The sequence below is a fragment of the Myotis daubentonii genome, chromosome 8 (assembly GCF_963259705.1).
Source record: "Myotis daubentonii chromosome 8, mMyoDau2.1, whole genome shotgun sequence".
Taxonomy (NCBI): Eukaryota; Metazoa; Chordata; class Mammalia; order Chiroptera; family Vespertilionidae; genus Myotis; species Myotis daubentonii.
In genome coordinates this window covers 45,107,747-45,130,181 of record NC_081847.1, presented here as the reverse complement: position 1 = coordinate 45,130,181, position 22,435 = coordinate 45,107,747, and the positions used below count along the sequence as shown (strand labels likewise).

Sequence of the window (22,435 nt, the reverse complement as noted above, 5' to 3'; positions counted from 1 at the left end):
GACAGACACTTACATACTATATGACCCAGTAATCTTACTCATTATTATTCATAATAATCCCAAACTGGAAATAATCCAAATCTCCATCAACTGATGAATGGATAAATGCATGGTGGTCAGTCCATACAATGGAATATCACTCAGCAAAAAAAAATGAATGAAGTACAAATATCTAAAACAACATGGATGAGTCTCAAAAGTGAAAGAAGCCAAAAGACTAAATGTTGTAGGATCTTATTTATATGAAGTTCTAGAAAAGGCAAACCTAATGGTTGAAGAAAACAGATCAGCGACTGCTGGGGACTGCAGTAGGGGAATGGGACTGACTGCAAAGAGGAACTTTTCGGAGACAGAAATGTTATATATTTAATTGTGGAGATGGTAGGCAACTATACACATTTATCAAAACTCATCAAACAGCACACTTAAAATGATGAATTTTATTGTATATGAATTGTACTTTAGTACTTTAATAAATCTGATTAAAATGTTATGCCAATTGACACCTCAGCTTTTGGATAGAATGCCAAAGGGAAATCATTTGTCAACCTGTGGGTGTGGCATGGAGACCCTCAAGCTTGGGGAGGGTGAACATTATCTGCTCCTGAATCAAGAGCCATAACGTAAAGCTGTACTCTGCAGAGCCCGGGTCAGAGCTGGGTCAAGGAGGAAAGGGCCATTCCAGAGGCAGGGCCTCCCTGGTGAAATCGTCATCATAAAATAAATTCAAAGCATATAAAAAGGATATATCCTCAAAAGGATATAAATATAAGTGCATGCTAAAGGTTTTATTTTACTCATAATGAGAAAACCAGGCAGATGTTATAATCAGTAAGGAATAAGATAAAGAGTAAAATAAAAAGAGAAGAGGAATGTTGAAATGAATGCAAATGGAGGTGAAATTGGTTTTCCACAGTGGGGAGGGCTGTCTTCCCACCTGAAAGAATTCATTTGCATGTCGATAGACAAGAATTATCTTGCACTGCCCTCGGTTACACGTTACACATGGTGAAATTGTTTCCATACCACCAGAATCAGATCACGGCGAGGGGTGTGCTATAAACAAATCTGGTTTTCCATTGAAACACAATGTTTTCCCTACCTGAGGAATCTGGAAAGGCTTCCTGGAACCACGCTGAAAAGCAGCTGCTTCTTGTCATGGCTTTTGTGGCTGCGTTTTATGTCTCTCTCAGGCTCTGTCCCTGCTCTCAAAGTGAACCTTGCTGTAAAGCCGCATTCCCCCTGCAGAACTCATTTGTTAAAGAGAACTTCAGTGGGATACACACTTATTTTGCTGAACACCTTCAATACCTTCGCCACCCCAAGTAGTAAGTGGCCTAATGTACCAATCATATTCATGCTCCTTCTGAATGCCATCACCCTTGTGAGAATGAAGAGGCAGAGCTAACTCCAAGCACAGCACTAGCTCAAGGTAGAGTTTTTAACTCTCAAAGCAATTCCATCCCCACATTCTCCAGGCTCCCAAGACCAGATGAGGGTGGTAAATCACACTAATAGCCACACTTTCACGGCTTTGGAACATAAATGCTCACTTTCAAAAGTTCTATATTTTCTTGGACTAGTTTTTATTATAAATCCTCATCCCCATGCTAATGCTACTCTCTATAAAAAGAGAATTGAAATAAACTTCCTATATACCTTTTAGAATTATATGGAAGCTCCAACCACATAAGTGAATAGAAGGCAAGAGATTTTCAAGTAATTTTTTGTTGGTAGAGTGTAGTGATTAAGAACAAGAAAGGTAAACAGACAAAGATGGTTCTGTTTGATTTGTCTTGAAATAAATAGCTAATTTTTGGTATATCCATATAGCAAGGTTAAAAAAGTTATCTATAGGACAAGCAACAGATTTCTTTCTAGAGGCAAATGTAATAAGTAAAAATGTAAACAATGAGTATTAATTTAATCAGAAATTGGGATAGAACTATTGGGAGGATGAGAAAAGGAGATGTGGATTTGGTGTGTGTGTTTGTGGAGTACATGGTGGTGGTGAGAAGATCATTAAATGTTTATATTCAGTTGAAGGAAATGAATAGATCATATGTAAAATTAAGCAAGAAGTATTAGTATAAGCCTATTATTTAGAACTCTGGCTGTAAATATACAACATATCTGAGAAATGATGGAAATTAAAGGGAAAGGGGAGTGTTGCTTTGGTGTGTGTGTGTGTGTGTTTTATCACAAGCTTATTGGCACTATTTGACATTTTAAACTATGTGAATATACCATTCCATATATGACTTCTGGTAAGTGATTTCTTAAATATTTAAATAAGATATTTTTTAAGATAAATATTTTCATAGGATCTGTTATGTCACCAGAAGCCTCTAAAACATACAACAATAGGCCTTTAGTTCTCAGAGATATGTGTGAAACTACAAATTCTCCCCTCAGAGATGTGCTTGCCTCCATTTTCAACCTGCCTTCATGCCCTATGCTTCCAACTTTCCATCATGCTTCACTGTTGTAGAACAGAAAAAATGGCAATAAAGTGCTGAAAGCGTGTGGCTGGGACTTGTGGCTGCCTTGGAAAGATGACTAGGTGAGCTAAAGAGGGGCTTAGAGAACCAGTGTCAGGTACTCTCTTGACTCTCCTGTGTAAGTGGCCTCTCAGGGAATTATTAATAAACTAGTGTCCCAGTGCATGAAATTCATGCACATTAAAAGGGAATTAATTAGAGGAAATATTTTAATATTGCTACTTGTCCTTTCTCTATACTAGAAGTGTCAGATATGAAAGAAAATTAGTAAAATGTACACGAAAATCTTCCTCCTGTCAGAGTCTGGGACGCGCCTTGAAATCGCGCGAGAACCAGACCCACCAGCTTGTCCTGCCAGCTTCATCAGCCTCTTCATTTCTACTCGGTGCCTCTAAACCACCCCACAACTCTCCTGTTTTTAAAAGCATTGCCGAAAGCTTTCATTTGATCCTGTTTTCTCCTTTGGTTTCTGACTAATTTCTTCAACCTTATTTTATTGGTACTCTTGACTTTTAGCTCTTTTCTCTCTATTGCCTCCTTGACCCGTGGCAATGGATTTCTTCCTGGCACTGCAAATCAACTCCCTCCCATCACCCCGAAGCTTGGCAGGTGCCTCCCTTCAATGTCACAATATGACCTTTCCTGCAGGCTTTTTGTTCTTTTCCTGTTTGTTTGTTTTTTTAACTCCTCTCCTTTTTTATTTTGAAAAGTTTCCAATCCATAGGAAAGTTGAAAGAACAATGCAAAGAATACCCATATATTCTTTACCTTATTTCACCAAATTACTAATATTTTACCACATTTGATCCCTTCTGTGTGTGTGTGTGTGTGTGTGTGTGTGTGTGTGTGTTTGCATGAGCGTGTGTTTTAGCAGAGAAATTTGGAAAAAAAGGTTGTATTCATCATATTTCACCTAAATGTTTCACTCTAAACATTCCAGTTTACATGGTTAAGCATGTATTTCCTAAAAAAAAATCATTCGAGGAATTTAACATTGATTCAATGAGATCATTATTTAATAAACAGCCCATATTGAAACCCTAAATTGTTGCCCAAAATAGCTTTTGAAGTTTTGCTGTTGTTTGTAAATCCAGGATCCAAATACATTTTGTGCATCATTTTGCATTGTTTTGTTTCTCTGCTCTCCGTTAATCTAGATTCTAGAATGTCCATCCTTCTTCTGTGGAATTGCATGATAGCTGGCAGTTTTGAAGTGTTCAAGGCCAGTTGTCTTATAGACTGTCCCTCATTCTGGAATGCTCTGATTGTCTTCTCATGTTTAGATTCAGGTTAAATATTGTTTTGTCTTCTGTTTTGGCAAGAATTCTACATAAGTGATGTGTATTTCCACTTGCATCACATCTGGAGGTACATGTCAATTTTGTCCCATTATTCATTTGGTAACCATGCTGTCTGCCAAATTTCTCCTTTGTAAACATATCTTATTTCCATTCGTAATTAAGTATTATTTTGAGACCATGTGAATGAACAGCCTGTGTCCAACAACTCTTCACTTGGTGGTTTTAGCATGCATCGATTACCCTTACCTCGACCAATTATTGTACTGATGGATGCAAAGTAGCAATTTTCTCATTCCTTCTATGTTTATTGGCTGGTGTTTTTGTGTAAAAACAGCTTCTCCTGCTTAGTTTTTGTTCAACACAAGTGTGGGCTCAGGATTTCTTTTCTTTTCTTCTGCTTTATAACCCGTAGCCATCATTATTCTTTTTGATGCTCAAATCAGTACAAACGTGGCCAGTGGGAGCCCCATTTAGCCAACTTTGGTGTGCTTTTGATGTAGGCATATTTAGATTTTCAGCATTTTCTTACTTTCGGGCCCAAGATGTTTCATGCAGGTTTGTGCTTTCCCAGCCCCAGACCTGGGGTTGCTGTATCTCCAAGAAGTCTGTGTTCAGTTTATTTCTTTTAGACTTCTTGCTGTCCCTGGAACACTAGGTTCTGTTACCCCACAGCCTCCTTCTTGAAGCTCTGGTTTCATAGAAACTACATTACCTTCAATCTCTTGCTACCTTAATAACTGCTGTTTGTGATTCTTGTGTTAGAGTCATTAATATTTTTGACAGCCAGTGAAATATCTGTGACGTGTTGGGCACCATGTGCTCAAGGCACAGAGGCAAAGAGACCACCAGCCCTACCCTCAAGAAGCTCACGCTCTCGGGCTTCTAGCTAGGCGACTCGGTGATTTATCACCCAAAGAGGACACTCTGAAAGTGAAAAGGGCGCTATAAATAATTACACCGGAACAAGAGACATAAATCTGTACTGTCCAAGGCAAACCAGGAGGTTCATCATCTACTGTTGGCTGATGCCCTGCGCCTAGCTTTCCTCTGTCAAATCTGCTTGCTTAAACATAGCTTCCAGCATGTAATCCCCAGGCCCCCAAAACTGCAGCTTTGTGTTTTAGGAACACAGGTCAGACCCCTTATTATCCTCCCAAGGTGATTTTTATTATTTATTTATTTTCTTTTAAAAATATATTTTATTAATTTCAGAGAGGAAAGGAGAGGGAGAGAGAGATAGCAACATCAATGATGAGAGTGAATCATTGATGGCCTGCCTCCTGCATGCCCCACACTGGGGATTGAGACCACAACCCAGGCATGTGCCCTGACCAGGAATCGAACTGTGACATCCTGGTTCATAGGTCAATGCTCAACCACTGAACCCAAGATGCTTTTAGATATGACCCTGCATTATCAAACCCCACTTCCCACTCTGCCCGAGGTGCTTGCCCTAAACTAGTTGTGAGGCTTACAAGAATGTGAATGCATATGTTGTGTGCATCACTGTCTCCAGCATCCTGCACAGCCCCCCAGCACCTAGTGGGTGCCCAAATATTAGAATGTTCAAGAAGGGCTCTTAGCTTTCTTCTTCACATGACATGCATGCTCCTCTCTGTGCCCAGCTTTGCTTTCCCGGGATGGCTTCCCATCTTTCCTACTTGATCCCACCTTCTCCCAGTCAGTTGTCAGAGTGAGCACGTACACAGTTTCCCACCTTCTCCTCCAACAGTATAAGGTGAAATCCTGCTTTAACTTTTTAAAATTACACAACCCCACTCAAAAACAAGGAAAACCTCTGTGAACCTGAATAGAGTAAACTCATGGTGATGAGAGGGGACTTTGAAGTCATCAGAGCTCATGACCAGATACGGTGGTGGGCAAGGGACATCAGGGGCTGCTTGGGAAAGTCTGCAGGGCCTGTCCTGCCCTTGGTGGGGCACTGGGATTCCTGCATAGAGCAGATAATTGGTCATTAAATAACTCTACTGGAGAACCGAGAGGAAGTGAGCAGCTTGGGGTGCACATAGAAACAACCACGCAAAATGGAAGTTAGGCTGAGTGGCACAAAGAATTTTACCAAGGTGGGAGTCTGTGATGGTCATGGTTATGTGTCAACTTACTTAGGCCCTGCGGCCCAGAGAGTAGTGAAATGTTATTCTATATGTTTCTGTGGAGGTATATTTTAGATGAGATTAACACTTAAGTCAGTAGATTTTTGAGTAAAACAAATTACCCTCCATAATGTGGGTGGGCCTCATCCAATCAGTTAAAGACCTTCATAGAAAAAGACTGAGGTCCCTAAAGAGGAGGGAATTCTGCTTTCACTGCACCTTTGGACTTGGATGCTAACTCTTCCCTGGGTCTCCAGGCTGCTGACCTATCCTGCAGATTTTGGACTTAATTATGCCTCCACAATTGCATGATCCAATTCCTTGAAATCAATCTCTCTCTCTCTCTCTCTCTCTCTCTCTCTCTCTCTCTCTCTCTCTCTCTCTCCATATATATATATATATATATATATATATATATATATATATATATATATATATATATACACACACATACAGGTATATATATCCTATTGGTTCTGTTCCTTTGGAGAATCCTGACTAAACCATTTAACATAGGAAATAGCCAATGTTTCCAGAATGAGGATGTTAAGGTTGAAAGAGCTTCAATACCAAGTGCTGAGCAGGATAAATTTAACAACCACCAACCCCACATCTAGGTATAATCAATAATTTATCAGCAGCTACTTATTAAGGAATTTACTGTCAGACACTGTTCTAGGGGTATTCAGTGGGGGAGCACATATGCAACATAATACATGCACACATTATATATGTATATAAATTCATGTGTATATAACTGCTTTGAAGGGCAAGTAAATCAGAGTAAAATACTTTCAGAGGAACTGTTTTAGAGAAGGGTTGAAGAAAGTCTTTCTGAAGAGGTGGCAGAGACCTGAATGAAGTGAGGAACAAGCCAAGTGAAGATATAATAGTTATAATAAAACTGCCGAACATAGAGAACAAAGAGAAAAATCTTTCAGGCAGGCAGCAAGAAAAGACCCACTCCCCACAAAAGAGTAGCCATGAGATCTACGGCAGCCTATTCAGGTCTAAGAATAAATGAATAAATGCTAGGAGTCCTTCCCCAGGTAAAGCATCACGCAGGGGTGAGGGGAAAATAGACCCTGGCAGACACACAGGGCTGGGAGTGTTAACTCTCAGAGACCCTGCCTGAAAGAATCCCTGAATGTTATGTGCCTCAGGAAGAAGCAATGCTGACTCCATTGTTAAAACACATTGGATTGACTGTCGAAATAATAAGGTAATTTTTCCTGTATTTTAAAACATGTACATACTGTAAAAGCCAAACATATGGATGTGAGAAGTGGGGGGAGTTTGGGTAGAAGCTAAAGTGCTGAAGGTCCTTGTCTTGATGAGGAGGAGGTTAGAGATTCTGATTTAAATGTAGACTTGCTTAGAAAAATACATGGCTGCTCGTCATTCTTCATGGCCCGGCTTGCGTTGAGGCTTCTCCCCGAGTCTTCTCTAATTACCCCAGCACTCTTTCATTTATCTTCTGAAGTCCTCCAGCACTACAGCCTGTCCATGCAATTTAGCACTTAACGACACAGTGTCACTTGTGTGCAGAGAGCTGAGTGCTCAGGCTCTCAAATCCCCATTGATTAATAGGCAAGGGCGGCATCGAGGAAGGCTTTCCTGGCTGAGACTGCCACTAACTAGCTTTGTGAGCTTGGGCGTGTTACCAACCTCTGTAGGTTTCAGTTTTCTCATAGTCTGTCAACTGCGATGATGTGCTGAGATGACCTCCAGATCCATTCCAGCACTCGGAATCTATGATTGGTTCTTCCACTCCTATCCTATGTTTTCTGGGGAAGAACTGCCCATAAAGATCATCATGTGAATCACATGCGATACAGCAGAGCCAGTGGGCAAAATATTAATAGCCCTCTTTCTTTCTGTCCCATCACCTCTTCTCCAGTAAGGGGCTCTCATTCCTCTTTCCCATCAGACTCTCAGCCAGCCTTACTTGAGGACCATTCCCTGATATGGCCTGAAGTGCATTCCATGGACTAAGGCGAGGCCAAGGGGAGCTTGTAGTCATCAAGGCCTTTGCTTCTGCTGGTGTATGGGGCTTATTATTCAGTGATTCTGATCAGTTTGTTCCTTTGTTGCATACTCTGTCTTCCTGTCCCCAGCCAATGACTTTCTCCCTAGATGCTGAACCAGTGACTTCATTCATCCAGCCTGCCTGACCCATTAACCCCACACTTCCACCCTGATGTTCTTCTTTCAGATGCTTGCTTCTACCCCAGCCAACACCTTTCTGGGTCTGGGTTACTTATTCCTAAGCTTCTCCCTTATCCGGGGTTGTCAGTTTTTTCTTACATCTTAGATCCCAAATGCTCACTGATTGTACATAATATTGCAAGACAGCAACAATCATATAATTCTTAAAAGTAAATCTTTTAGAAACTATTTAAGATGTTGCAAGTTGTTTCAAAAGGACATGAAGTATATCTCTTTACTGACCTGCTCTCTTCCAGTAGTTTTCTCAAGTAGTGTCAGCAGAATTCAGTTCCTGGAGGGTTGTTGGACTGAGGGCCTCTATTCCTTGCTGGTAGTTGGCCAGAGCTATTCTCAGTTCCAAATGTGATACAATCCTGGAAGCAACATTCTGTCACCTTTGCCATGTTCTAGCGGTTAAATCAAGTCATAGGACCAGTCCACATTCATGGGGAACGGGTTACACAAGGACATGAACACCAGAAGGCAAGGACTATGGGGGCCCATCTTAGAATCTGTCCACCACAGGCAGTAAAATATAAACTTGCATGTTGGAACTCTCTGCCTGCTTTCAGATTTCAGCTCTATCCTTTAGTATCTGTGCTTTTCTGTATCTCAGTTTCTTCATTTGTATAACAAGGATAATAATAGTACCTACCTTACATTAGTTATTATATTTAAAGTGCTCAAAACAGCCTGGCATATGGTAGTATGATGTACCTGTTAGCTATTATTACTCTTTCTGTTTGCTGATGTGATTTCTAGAGAGGTGGGGGCAGCACAGGGCAACGTCTACCTTCTCTCTGAGGTGACATTACAGCCTTAAGCCATGGTGTTTCTCAGTCATTTCCACACGCATAGCATATGGACACTGGTTTCAAGATAATTACAAATAAGCTGCATGGTGTACGTTTGACAAATTGCTTCTTATTGATTGATGTTGGGGTCCTCAAGGGAAGGTGGGATGCCACAAATGATAAGTAAAGTGACTAGAGCCAACAATTCTAACAGAAGAGTCCTCAGGGACCATTTGATACCGTACAAAGTGGTTTTATCTTTAGGAAAAGTTAAGATTGGACCATCAAATATTTATGGGCCCTTAGCAGGAGCTGTTGTCCTTCAACTAAGTTGTGGAGTGCATTATAAGACTTCCGAATGAAAACTCTTGCCTATGGAAAGAGTTCCGTGTAGAAGGTAGTCTTTAAATATACCCAAGCTTTGTAATTGAAAGAGGAGATGGAATTGGCCCCTATGCCTGTCTCCAGGGGAAACTGTAAAAGCTTTCTTTATAAAAGTGATGTGGAGTATTAAGAAGAAAAGGAGGTTTAAAATAAACCCAGAAAAATCACAAACTCTATCTCAGCAAGTTAAGAAATGGTAACAATGGAGGTTTTAGAATTTAAGAGCAAACTAAGTTGGAATAATCATTGCGATTCACTATTTTCAGGAAGTTTGCCAAAAGACAGCCTTTTTTTTTTGGTCTAATATCACAGCAGTAGTAACATCACAAGCACCAGTCAGTAGAATAAATGGCAGAAGAACAGAGCTGAGCTAGCATAATTGACTGCTCAGAGTCAAGTGTACCTATTAGGATTGCATTTAGCTGCAAGTAACCGAACACCTAACTGACAGGACTTACTCAAGTAAGGGGTTTATTTGCCACATGCCACTAAATGTCTTTATCCATTAGGATTGCACTTAGCTGCAAGTAACTGACAGGATTACTTAAGTAAGGGGTTTATCTGCTACATGCAACAAAATCTCAGGGAGTAGATGATGAGGGACAAGTAAAAGCAATTCCAAATGTCATCAAGGGCCCAGTCCGTTTATCTTCCTCCTCTCTATCCTTAGCAAGTGGCTTTCATTTTTGTGGTCTCCAGAGGGCTGCTGAACCCCGAGTATCATACCTGTTTTAGGAAAGGGAAGGGGTGAGGAAGAAGGCTGGAGGACAATGGGATAAGGAGCTGTACTAGCTGAATCTGTCCCTTTAAAAGCCTTCGCTGAAAACTCTGCCCAGTTTCTCTTTTATTTATTGGCTACTACTGTGTTGCATAACCACTTTTAGCCACAATTGAGCCTAGGAAATAAAATATTGTGTCTTTCTAGTCTCTACAGTAGAGGAAAGTGGGGGATTGGGTTGGGAGTGGTTTGGGAATTCCAGTCCATAAAACCTGCCATAGTAGTACCCAGAACTCCATGCATTTCTTGTCATTCCTGTTTGCATATCCCTGACTGGGTTTTCAAACTATTTCCTTTCTCTATGAGCAGGATGCTAGTTGGAAATGTTTTTGTAGGGTGTCAGAGAATTGGCTAATTTGATGCTAATAATTAGCTAAAAATGTCTAATAAAGAAAGACTTCATCATACTTACCTGGCCAGGGAGAAGCCATGATTATGAAGATGGTTTTCCTAGAGCGAGGCTTATCCATTGCCCTTGGATGTGCTGACCCCTGCGACTCCCCAAATGTGGGAAACTTGACTGCATAATCTGTGGTTGTGGGGGATACATTTGTGCTCTCCTCTGAGGGAAGGGGGTGGAAGGGAGAAAAGAAAGACCATATCAATGGCTGCAAGGAGTTCCTGCCTGTCATCCTGGGTTCAGTCACTTGACCAATAAAACTTTTAGTAATTTGTGCCTTACTGTCTAGTGGTCAAGAGGAATGAACATAAATATTGTCTTGTACACAAAAGCCTGTCCTTGTAGAGGCCGTGACTTGGTTTTATTCTAGAAAATCTGGCAGCATCTAGCTGGCACCTGGCAGTGCTTAACCAATACCTGATTGAGCAAGTGCGTATAGTCCTCTCCTCTCTGACTTGCTTCTCACCCAAGGTCACAGGCCAAGGCTAATGAAGCATCCCACTTGCATGGCATATAACATTAAGATTCTGCACACTCTAATGCTACTGGTTGGTATCCATTCAAAGGTGAGATGTGCTCATCAATAAACCCAGTGTAAGTACCTCACCTTGTGTCCTGGGCAAGTGCCTGCTCAGTTTTCTGTATCCTGGTATTACCTGTATCACATGGGGAGCATTTGCTAATTCACTTTGACCTTGGCTGTTTTTTTTACCTTGGCCCTAATCAAGGTAAATTGCATGGATCTCTTCTTGATGCTAAGATGGGAGGACAGAGAAAAGAGGCAGGGATCCACTTCTCCTTTGGGAGGGGCATGTGACAAAGGGCATGGAGCACCCAAGCATGTCAGAGTCACTTGGTTGGTGGCAGTGCGAGGGAAGAGGGCTTGGATGGGAGGGAGAACTAAGTCTATAAAGATTAAATAAATATCCTGGCCCGATTCCCACTTAGGAAGATGCCAAGTCTTTGAGGAAAATACTTAGCTGATCATTAAGCAAGCTGGCAGAGTGTGTGTAATGAGACTGAAACCGAGTATTCACTCAACAATGAAGTGTCAGATCACTTTGACACTCCATTGACAAGAAAAATAAAATGCTTAACTGAACCTGTCCTATATAGAGAAGGAGATATTTTTGAAAAAATTTTTTTCAAAAAAACTATTTTGATAAAATAGTATTACCTCCCTTGTCCCACCCAACCTCTGGGAACTCTAATCCTTTGAAGGCTATTGATTTCCTTTTGTTTGATGTGGCCAGGCACGCTTTTTCACAACTCAATGAGAACACATTTTTCCAGTGGGCAGCGATCTTGATCACATTAAAATTCATGAGATGAGTCTGTGTCCCACTTGTTTTTTAATAAAAGAAATAGGATCTGGGGATATTATTCAGTTGTAGAGCCCCATCACCCTGGGACAACATTACAATCGTAGTTCATTAAAAGCACTAGCAATTGGAAGGGATGTAGCAATAATAAAAAAAAATTATTGCTTTTAGGCAAAAACTAGAAAATGCTTGTTGTGAATATACTCTTTTGGCTGTTTAATCAAGAGCAGTGGCAGACATGCTCCAGGCTGCTGGAGATGCTGCAGTGTCCACAAGGAACGGCCGTGATGACTAGGCTGAAATCTCACTCAGAAGGCGGGAGGTGCCATGTGGCTCTCCTATACTATCTTCCAGAGTTCCTGCTCCACCCCCAGGAAGGCCCACCTCCCAGTAACACATTACCACTACCTGTCCTCTTCCTTCTGGGATGTCAAATGAGCATTTCATCAAGCATAGTGTGCAGTTATCTTCTACATATTATATCCTTAAATTTTCATTACGCATTGCCCAAGGTTATATTGCTAGTAAATGGGAAATGGGCCTCCAAATCAGGTCCTTGTAAGTCACAGAGGGATAGGGAGACACTGTTGTAGACAGTTGTAATGGCAGCGCTGAAAAAGAACAAAGGTGGTTAGAACCCCCTGCAAGGGCAGTCAGGGAACGCATGAGGGATTCTCGTGAGCGATGGCACCATGACATGATGGCCAATTGGCTGGGAACTCCTGTGGAAACAGAAGAATAGTGATCAAGGTCATGAAATAAATGGAGGCTTGCACTCCTCTTCCTGAAGGCTTAAATAAAGGTAACTCTTTAGCCAGAATGGTGTACAAGAGAAAATATAATGATTCATTGGTCCTGCTTTCCCAAATTACCTCCTTGGCCAGTGATGGCGAACCTTTTGAGCTCAGCGTGTCAGCATTTTGAAAAACCCTAACTTAACTCTGGTGCCGTGTCACATATAGAAATTTTTGATATTTGCAACCATAGTAAAACAAAGATTTATATTTTTGATATTTATTTTATATATTTAAATGTCATTTAACAAAGAAAAATCAACCAAAAAAATGAGTTTGCGTGTCACCTCTGACACGCGTGTCATAGGTTCACCATCACTGTCCTTGGCTATATATCCACAGGTGCCCCTGTATCATGGCCACTTGTCAGTAATAAGTCATTGTCTTAGTTGGTTCAGGTTTGCCCTAACAAATACCATAGACTGGATCTGTTTTCTCTCATTTCTGGAGCCCAGAAAGCGCAAGAAACGGTAGGGTTCTGTTTCTTCCTGAATTGCAGAAGCTGCCTTCTCACTGTCTCCTCACGTGGCAGAGAGAGGGAAGCTCTATGGTGTCTCCTCTTATAAAATCACTAATCCCATCAGGAGGTTCCCACCCAAATTACCTCCGAAAGGCCCCATCTCCAAATACCATCACATCAGAGATTAGGTTTCAACTTATGAATTTGAGGGGAACATAAGCATTCAGTCCATAAGAGTCAGCAACATTCTCTTTCTTAGGCCTGATGGTTAGAGCACAACAAAATCACTCCTCAGGTCCCTCAGTCCATTTAATTTCTTTCTTTTTTTAAAAAAAATATTTTATTGATTTTTTTACAGAGAGGAAGGGAAAGGGATAAAGAGTCAGAAACATCGATGGGAGAGAAACATCAATCAGTTGCCACCTGCACACCTCCTACTTGGGATGTGCCCGAAACCAAGGTACATGCCCTTGACTGGAATTGAACCCAGGACCCTTCAGTCCGCAGGCCAGTGCTCTATCCACCGAGCTAAACCAGTTAGTCATTTAATTTCTTATTGTCTTTCTTTCAGCCTCCTGACAGATGTTTCTAACCATCATAAATGCATTTATACATCTAGAATGCACATGAAGACATCTTATATAAAGTAGAAACACTGAAGGTGGGGAGCATAAAAAATGCAGGGATTTTTGTCCATTCTGCGAATGGGTTTTATTTAGAAGAAGGCTTTTTCTTTTTTCTTAGCCAAAGAACACTTAGTTACTGCATAATGAATAATTTAAAAGCCTCTCCTCATGATCAGAGTCAGGAGTTTTTCTATGTTCACGTTAATCCAGCTCCTCTGGCAAGGGAAACTCCTAATAAAGGATAATACTAATATAGTATTTCTAGTTAATATGGAATCTCAATTTCTTTTATTGAGTGGTTCAGAAATGACTATCCTTTCTTTTAACTGGGAACTGAAAAATGTAGAGGGAGCTATAGTCATGAACTTGGGGCCTTCTTGAAGCTAAAAGGCATCACAGTGGCCACCCGTATCTGTAGCCCTTTTGGGGTAATCTGATACTGTTTCTCAATGATGAGAATAAGAATAAGGACAAATGGACACTTAGCCTGGAACATAGTGCTTTTGCTTAATGAAAATTACTGCTTTTTTTACTTCTTTGAGAGTTCAAAGACCTAGAGTGATTTCCCTAAATGTCTCAGCTAACCTAATGCAGAAGAGAAGATGAGAATGAATGGCGCCCTCACTGGAAAGTTTAAGGTCCAATTAGCTCTCAGGCCAGCTGAGTTTTGTTAATTCATTGATGAGATTCTGGGAAGGCAGGCAGGCCAAGCAGGCATCTAGAGCTAAGTTAGAATGAAGAGCTCAGAGAAAAGCAACCAACCAGGGTGATTTGTTCCACATTTTGACCCACCTGGCACATAGGCCATTACCAATCTGCTACTTTGTAAACAAGCTCCATGCAAACTTTGGAATAGTGGTCCACTTATACTTCTGATTAATTTTCTGTAATTTTGGATGCTAAAAATAAATGGATTACAGAGCCCTATGATCTTCAAAAAGAAGTTTATGGGACACAATAGATTATCATGGGTAATGAATTAGGAGAAGTGGGATATTAAAAATGAACTCTCCTTCCTGACCATATATAGATGGTGCTGATGGGTTAAATGGGGACTAAGTTAACCTGGTCATGCACTTGAATGAACAGTAGAAATAAGCAGAGAGAACGCTGTCTTCCCGAGGGTTCTCACTCCTGGGAGAAAAATCGAGTCTTGTTGGTGAGGCTTTGAGATGTAACCTCCATTATCTCAAGATAAAATCTTGGGAAAGTAGCTTCACAAGTCTACGTTCCGAGCTGAGAAAGCACCGAGACAAATGACCATGGTTTACCAGAGGTTTACCTCTGCCCAGTGAGTCTCCGTGACAAAGTATGAACCCAGGGAGAAGAGCTCCATATAGGAGATTGCCTGGTCTGTTCACCCATCTCCACTTCAGTCTCATCTTTTCTGAGACCCCACCTATTTTGCTTCTCCAGTTGGGAGAAACAGAAACAGTTGGTGATGATGAAATGTTATAGAACAAGGACATTTTGGGGGGATGGAGGAGCGCGCGCGCGCGCGTGTGTGTGTGTGTGTGTGTGACATACAGGGGTAGGCAAAAGTAGGTTTATAGTTGTGAGTATGCAAAACACAATTTATTCTTATATTATTACCATAACCTGCATGTCTTTTCCCATATTAAAACACATATATGGATAGATACATTTCTATACACATACATATGTACATAAAGTACAAATGCCTGTGGGTGGATAAGCTTACATTCTGTAATAAATTTGTATGTTTTAAATCACAAATTACATACTTTTTGGTAATTTGTATAGTGCATTAGGAAACTGATGCTCAACAACTACTGGAATGGATCTCAAGGGTATTATGCTGAGTGAGAAAAAGTCAGTCTCAAAAGATCACATAGTATATGATTCCATTTATATAACATTCTTGAAATAACAAAATTATAGAGATTGAGAGCAAATGAAAGGGTACTAGGGGTTAGGAATGATGGGAAAGAGGAAATGGATGTGACTATAAAGGGAAAGCATGAGGTCTTTTCCTGATGGAATTGTTCCATACCTTGATAATAGTAGTGGTTATATAAATATACACATGTGATAATAATGGTAATGGTTATACACATATACACATGTGATAAAATCTCATACAACTATGTGCACACATTATGCCAATGTCAATTTCCTGGTTTTGATACTGTAGTTATGTAAGATGCAAACCAAAGGGGAAACTGAGTAAAGGGTACATAGAACCCCTCTGTAGTGTCTTTGCAATCACTTGTGAATCTATACATATTTCAAAATAAAATGTGTTCAAAGCAAAAATAACAATAACTAAAAACTATGCCCACCTGGCCAGTGAGGTACAGTTGGTTGAGCCTCATCCCATGCACCAGGAGGTCACTGGTTTAATTCCCAGTCAGGGCACATACAGAATTTTAAAGCATTGCTGTGAAATATCACCAACCTGGGAGAACCTTTAGTTCCCTGGCCACGTGGTTCCATGGAGAGGGTCTTCAGCCTCTCCCCTTGTCTGTAGAAGAGTTGCCTGATGGGAGACTTCAAACAACACTGAGTGTGCCTGGTTCAGCCCTTCTTGAAGTTTTCTCCTTCAGATCTCTTGCACTACTGAGAGGCCCATCTATATCTGGATCTGCACAGGGTGTTAATGTGTAAGTGTTGACTCTCCAGAGGCTGGCAAGAGCTCCTGAACCACTGGTCATTTCTGTCTTGAAAACTCCAACTATAACTGTGGATTTGTGTGTTTCTCTCGGCAGTTCTACCATCTACTTCAGGTACAGGGTGGGTCAAAAGTGGGTTTACAGTTGCGAGTACACAAAACACAGAGTTTATTTTTGTATTTTTATTAACTATTGTATTATTTTTCCATGCAAACAACTATAAACCTGCTTTTGTCCCACCCTGTAATTTGAAACTCTGCTATTAAGTGCATAAATATTTAGGATTGCTATATCCTTTTGATGAACTTAGCCCTTGATTGTTGTGAAAAGACCTTCCTTATCCCTGGTAATATGTTTTGCTCTGAAATCTACTTGTCTGATAAAAATACAGCCAAATTCAGCTTTCTTCTGATACCTTTTTCCATCCTTTTAATGTACATTTGAAGTGTGTTTCTTATAGGTGGCATATAGTGGAGTCTTGCTTTTTAAAAATTCAATTTGATAATATCCACCTTTTAATTTGAATATTTAGACCCTTTAGATTTAATGGAATTATTTATATGATTAGGTTTAACTCTTCTTTTTTTTTTAGATTTTATTGATTTTTTTCTAGAGAGGGGAAGGGGGAGAGAGTGAGAAGGGAGAAATATTGATCAGTTGCCTCCCGTACACTCCCTGACTGGAAATCCAACCTGCGCCTCTTTGGTGCATGGATGACACTCCAACCAACTGAGCCACAAGGGTCAGGACTAGGTTTAACTCTTCTTCTTATTTGTTTTCTAACTGTGCTTTGTTTTTTGGTCATTTCCCCCTTCTTTTTCTGCCCTCTTTTAGATTAATTGAACTTTTTAAAAATAATTTTCTTTGTGAGCTTATTAACTTTTATTTTTATTTTAGTGGTTGCTTTAGGGTTTATAGTATACATCTTTAATTTATCACAGTCTATCTTTAAGTGATATTATACCACTTAGTATTATAAGAAACTAATACTACTACACTTACATTTATCCCTCCTAATCATTGTGCTATTGTTGTCATACACTTTCCTTTTACATATATTATCATTATTGTTATTTTTACAAAAAATATACTTCAAAGAGATTTAAATAAGAAAAATATCGTATATATTCACCCACATAGTTATCATTCCAGTGTTCTTCATTCCTTTGTGTAATTTCGTGTGATATCCTTTTCCTTCTGCTTGAAAGGATCTTTTAACCTTTCTTTTTGTGTAGGGCTACCAGTCAGGAATTCCTGCAGCTTTCATGTTTTAATTTTCTGCTCCATGGTTCCCAGTGTTGGTGCCCTTTTGTAAAACAGAATGAGAGGCCTTAGGTTGTGCTGGGCTTTAGGCAGTGAGAGAATGGATGCTTTCTCTTTGCCAGAGGAAGGATATGTTAGGATCACACGTCTTGGCCTCCCTCAGTGTGATCCATGCAGCCAGTTCTGACCCTTAAGCTATAAGCAGAAGTGACCTGTATCACTTCTAGCCTGGAGCATTTGACTGCTGATGTGAGACACCCTGAAGCTCCCTTTCCTTCTATCTGCTCAAGTTCAAAGTGGTGGCTCCTCCACCAGACAGGGTCCTGAGTAAGGAGATATAGTCCTTAGCTGACTTGTGGTGGACATGTAATGTAAGCCAGGAATAAGCTGCAGTAGCTTGCCCCTGTCTTTTCTGCACTGATATGGACACACACACACACACACACACACACACACACTCCAGAGGACATGCAGGCCAGACATCAGAAGGATTGCTTATTTTCTCCTTTGTAAAGTCTTAATTCGTGTGCTTCTAATTGACTTCTTAGTAGCAATAGAGTGGGTGTTTTTCTTTTTTTTCTTTTTTAACACTCCAATTTTTTGGTAAGAGGGTATGTGTTCCTTTTATTAAACACTAAACAAAATTGATTAGGTAGCATTTTGATTTTTCTTTTAAGAAAAAAAAATATCTCTACCTCCTTTGAAACCTGTTATTAGTTACATTTTTTCCATTCAAGGAAAACAAACTGAGTCTGTTTGCTCATAACAGAGGAAGCCTTTTATGTTAAGAGGGGCAGGGGAACTCTAGATTCCTAATTGAAAAGCCAGCTTTCAAAGGGCCCTTCAAGGGAGGGACAAGGTTACCAAGGTTCTCTCAACAGTTTCCACTTCTTGCAGACAACCCCTTGCTCCCCTGATCAGACTGTGCTTTTAATTTAATTTAAGGAAACAAAAGTTAGATGCTCACACTGATCAGTCGCAAAGGCCATAACAATTTAAGCCAATGTGCTGCCCTAGAATAAAGGAGAATTAGAGGGAAAGATGGCTTTTGGTTGTTTTTTTTGTTTGTTTGTTTTGTTTTTGGATGATGACAATGCTCATTTTGAAATGTTTGAGTACAAACATGAAGTTTTAAAAAATGGTGCTAAAAACTTATAAGAAAGTGTATCAGGCCCGGCTGCTGTGGCTCAGTGGTGGAGAGTCGCCCTATGAACCAGGAGGTCACGGTTCGATTCCCGGTCAGGGCACATGCCCAGGTTGCGGGCTTGATCCCCAGTGTGGGCCATGCAGTAGGCAGCCGATCAGTGGTTCTCTCTCATCATTGATGTTTCTCTCTCTCTCTCTCCTCCTCCCCTCTTGTCTGAAATCAATAAAAATATATTAGAAAAAAAAAAAAAGAAAATGTATCAGGACATTGCTTCACTCTTGCCACTCCCCAAAAATTAACCTTTCTCCTGAGGCAACCAGTTCCAATTTATATGAATAAATAATATGCTTCTTGATAGATAGCATGCTGTAATCTACTTATTGAGATCAACTTTATGTAATACCTACATTTTATTAATTAAGGATATTGTTTCTTACATATTTCTACTTGTTATCCCTCTTCTTTTGAATATAATTTTATACAAAAATTAGATAAAATCAATAGAAAGAATGCACACTATTATCAAACTAAATAGATATTTTTACTACTAGAAGTTATACACATATGAGTATATTTTCCTTTCTCATATAACTTTTTGTCCTTCCTGAAGTTATTCTTTGTTGTTCTTTTTTTCTTTTCTTTTCTGAGTTTTACTGCCATGTTTTTTCCAAATACTCCAACAGATATCATACATCTATTGAAAAATTTTCCAAATATTCAAGTGCAATTTTAAATACTATGAAACCCATGTCTACTCACTCTTCCCACATCTCCTCAATCTCCGTTTTGAGCTTTTCCATCTCCCTATTCCACTCTGGACTGATTGATCTGTAGGCTGTGCCTGTTAGCTTTCCTGGCACTGCTTTTTACCATTCTCTCCTGGGTCCTCTCTTCCTCTTTCTTGATTTATTCCCTTATCCTGATGGAGCACATCTTGAAGTAAGCGTGTATGAATAGTAGGTGTCTTTATTTTACCCTTGCACATAATTGGTAATTAACTAGCAGGGCCAGCTTCCTAGATGTACATGTGGGGTCTCCTGCTTAGAGGATCCCACACTTGGTGTAATATTCTGTTGCTGCCGTCTTCATATTTGTAATTTTTGAACAGGGACCCCTTTTTTTTTTTGTCCTTTGAGGAATTTTATTTGCACATATGTATTACATCTCTAGAAAAAGGATCCCAGGATTTTCCCTCCTGTGTGTTTTCATCTTGTTTCTTCATGGTCCATGACGCCCGCTGAGGTTGTCAGTACAATGAAACCAAACTGACTGGACAGAAGCAAGTTGTTCTGCCATTTTTCTAGATCTTTGAGCTGCACATCAGATCTGGGGCTGATTTCTCCACACTTGTTCAACCTGCCTGTGAGGTTCACAACAATTTTCCCAGCTCTGTGTCATCAATAATTTCAAATTTGCCAATGTAACCATGTTTCATCATCACAGTCAGAAACCGGACGATGACTTTGGAGCACGGCCTGATAAGAACTGGTGTTTGCCTCTCTTTTCCGCATTGTTGATACTCTTCAGAGCATCAGCCAGGACATTCATGCGCACCATTATGGCGGCACAGACCAATGGCGGAAAGAGGGACCCCATATTTTTATTTTTCACTGAGCCTCACAAATTATGTTGCTGGTCCTGTTGGCTAGATATATAAACGTAGATTGAAATAATTGTCCCTCATACTTTTGATGTCATTGCTCCACTCTCTTCTAGTATCCAGTGTTACTACTGAGAAGTCAGATCCATCCCAGGTCCTTTTTAAATTTTTTTTAAAAATTGATTTCAGAGAGGAAGTGAGTGGGAGGGCGGGGAGAGAGAGAGAGAGAGAGAGAGAGAGAGAGAGAGAGAGAGAGAGAGAAGCATCAATGATGAGAGAGAATTATTGATTGTCTGTCTCCGGCATGCCCCACACTGAGGGCCGAGACCACAACCTGGACATGTGCCCTGATCAGAATTGAACCATGACCTCCAGGTTCATAGGTTGTTGCTCAACCACTGAGCGAGCATGCTGGCCTAGTTCCTTCTGTACTGTTTGTCTCAATCTTTTTCTTTGGGGAAGCACTTAGTAGCCTCTTTTTATCTTAATGAACTTAAATTTATGATTGGACTGGATTTTTTTTTTCTTGCCTTGTACACCCGGTGGGCTCTTTCAATCCGCAGCCTTCTATCTTTAGTATAAAGAAAATTTCCTATATTATTATTTTTAATAATTTTCTTCTTTCTATTTTCTATGGTTTCTCCTTATGGAATGCTTATTATTTAGATACTAGACTTTCTTGATTGATACTTTCATTTTATTATCTTTTTTTTTCTTATTGTCTATTTATTTGTTTTGTGCTACTTTCTGGGATTTTTTTTCTTTATTTTTCCATTGTCTGTATGAAATCTATTATTTCAGGTATCATATTTTATATGACCAATAGTCCTTCTTAATTTCTGATTATTTTCTTGTAGCTTCTTCTTTTGTTATGAAAGTACTCTTTTTTTTTTTAACCTTTCTGACTGTATTAATGATAGATTTAGGGGGAAGCATTCTCTGCTCCCTCTAATTTATGTTTACTCCATGCTCTTCTTCATTTGTTCTTTGCCTTTCCTGTCATGGACTTGCTTCGGTTATCTCCTGATCCTTGGCTCTCCGTTTATGTGGAGGAGGAGTAATAAAAAGCTGATTGGAGTGGGTGTGTGTGGTATATTTTCATTTTTCTTGTTGACAGATGGGCTGTACCATAAAATGATTTGACAGGGACTTGGACTTTTTTGGGGGGGGAAATCCTAAATGTCAGCATCCAAAAATCTTTTCTCTCTGGTACCTTAATTTCTCCAGAGAGAAAATCTTAAAATATCCCTAGCCACAGGCATGTGACAGAGAAAGAGAGGAATGGTATTTCACCACTTGTTGTGTGGACATTCACAGAATGCCCCTATTTCCAGAAGCATGCCTCATACTTTCTTTCCATTGTGCTTGGTATTCCCCACTTCAGAAGACACTGTGATTCATGTTGTTGAGACAATAAATCTGTAGTCACCTGTGGTGAGGGAAAGCGATGGGCTGGGGTAATGTAATCTTGTAACTTACCATCGGGTCTTTAGCCCCGAGCCAGTCCTTAGGTACCCATGATGCCCTCTGCATTCCAGCCCTGAGTCTTCCTTGAGTTTTGCAGAGCACACTGACTTGTTTCTCATCAGCAAACTGCCTCTGCCTCCTATCAGGGCAGGTGGACCTATGCTTTCTCTGTTTGGCTAAGTGAGTTTCATAGCTCTATCCATTTTTAATCTTCTTAAACTTGGTGACAACTATTATCAGCTTTCATCCCTGCTCCTGCCTTTTTTCTCTTTCTGATTGAATACATTTTTCATTCCTTTATTTATATATTGATGGTATTTTAGGAGGATACAGAGACACTTTTTCTTTGTTTGTTTAGCACTTTGAAATAGAATTCTTAACTAACCTTCTAGAGTCTTTCTCATACTCTAATTCTATGTCAAAATTGATCTTGGCAATGAAGCAGTGTGAGGAGTATCCAAAAGTGGGGAAAACTAATAAAGAGAGAAAAAGAATGCTATTGTTTGACAAGGAATGTTCTTAGATATATAAATAGATTTTTAATACCAAGGGCAGATGGCGGACTTTTTTTCTTTTGAAAGTTATCCAGCTTTCTAGTTTTGGAAAAATCTAAGTGTTCAAGTGTCAATGTGAAGGAAAACAA

General features: G+C 40.0%; 1 protein-coding gene, 1 non-coding gene and 1 pseudogene across 2 annotated transcripts in view; 2 read left to right on the top strand and 1 right to left on the bottom strand.

Moving 5' to 3' along the window:
- RNF152 (ring finger protein 152) overlaps positions 1-22,435 on the top strand; it is a 433,790-nt gene that overhangs the window by 140,081 nt on the left and 271,274 nt on the right. The gene's annotated exons all lie outside the window — the stretch shown is intronic.
- Positions 10,485-10,645, top strand: LOC132240346 (U1 spliceosomal RNA). Its single transcript, XR_009454269.1, has one exon. It is a non-coding gene; the product is annotated as a U1 spliceosomal RNA (small nuclear RNA).
- On the bottom strand, positions 19,870-20,291 carry LOC132240294 (small ribosomal subunit protein uS8-like; annotated as a pseudogene).